The sequence below is a fragment of the Nannospalax galili genome, unplaced genomic scaffold (genome assembly GCF_000622305.1).
Source record: "Nannospalax galili isolate Female #2095 unplaced genomic scaffold, S.galili_v1.0 scaffold828, whole genome shotgun sequence".
Lineage (NCBI taxonomy): Eukaryota > Metazoa > Chordata > Mammalia > Rodentia > Spalacidae > Nannospalax > Nannospalax galili.
The window spans coordinates 1,154,928-1,156,371 of NW_008359075.1; positions in this window are offsets into that span (position 1 = coordinate 1,154,928).

Genomic DNA, 1,444 nt, shown 5'->3' on the forward strand with positions numbered 1-1,444 from the left:
AATATTGAGGTATATTTCCTCCAATGCAGTTTGCTCTGGGGCTTTTACATGAAGTTATGTTGGATTTTGTCAAAGGCATTTCTTTATCTATTGAGGTAAACTTTAACTCCATTTAGGATTTATTACACTTATTGACTTATTTATATTGAAAATTCACAGCATCTTTAGAATAAAGTAAAGTTGATCATGAAATGACTTTTTAATATGTGCTTATAAGTAGTTTGCAAATGTTTTATTGTGAAAATTTGCATCTATATTCATCACGGATACTAACCTGCAGCTTTCATTTTTTTGTTGAGTTTTACCTTGGTATTAGAGTAATATTGACTTCATAGAAGGAGTTTGGGAATTCTCTTTGAAGTTCAGGTAAAATTCAACTGTCAATCTATCAGGATATGGGCTTTGTTTTAAATAGAGGAGGCTTATCATACTACTCTTTCAACTCATTATTTGTTATGGATATGTTCAACTTGTTGATCTTTCTTTGCTTTAACTTTTTGGTTCTATTGAATCTAAAAATCCATCCATTTATTTTCCATTTCATAATTTAATGAAGCATAATTTCTTAAAGTAGTTCCTCATCATTTTCTGTATTATGTTGGTGTCTGTATTAACATTTTCATTTTTAATCTATAATTTTGTTGATTTGTATTTGCTTTTTCTTCATTTTTTTAGCTGTATTAAGGATCAGCCTATAGTATTTATCTTTTCAAAGAACCAGCTCTTAGATTCATTAATTCTTTGTATTGTTTTCTTTATTTGTATTTTATTGATTTCTGCTATTTTTCCTAGCTGCTGAATTTGGGTTTGACTTGTCTTTCCAGAATTATTATTTTATGTGTCAAAGATATTTTTTGAGTTCCTGGCTTAATTATTCATGGTCTAAATATTGTCTTCTGATTGAGTTATAATTTCAAAACCCTCAAAATTCCATATGTATATTATTTTATTTTCTTTCTTGGACAATAGTTATTGTGTCTTAAGAAATTGTTGTTTGCTTTATTGTTGTTTTTATCCTTTACATCTTCTAGCAAGTTTATGGTTCAATATTATGCTTTTAAATACGTGATTCATACAAAGTATTTTTTGTTTGTTTCTTGAATGAGTTAAGAGTCAATGCTCATGTTTTTCTTTCTGAATATAATTACGCATTTGTTTACACAAAAACTCTTTTGTTAGTAATTTTTCCATCACTGTAACAAAACACCTGAGATAATCAACATAAAAAAGAAAAATGACAATTTGCTTGACAGTTTTAGAGGTTTCAGTTCATGGTCGTTTCTTGAAAGAGTCAATGCTCATGTTTTTCTTTCTGAATATAATTACGCATTTGTTTACACAAAAACTCTTTTGTTAGTAATTTTTCCATCACTGTAACAAAACACCTGAGATAATCAACATAAAAAATAAAAAAGACAATTTGCTTGACAGTTTTAGAGGTTTC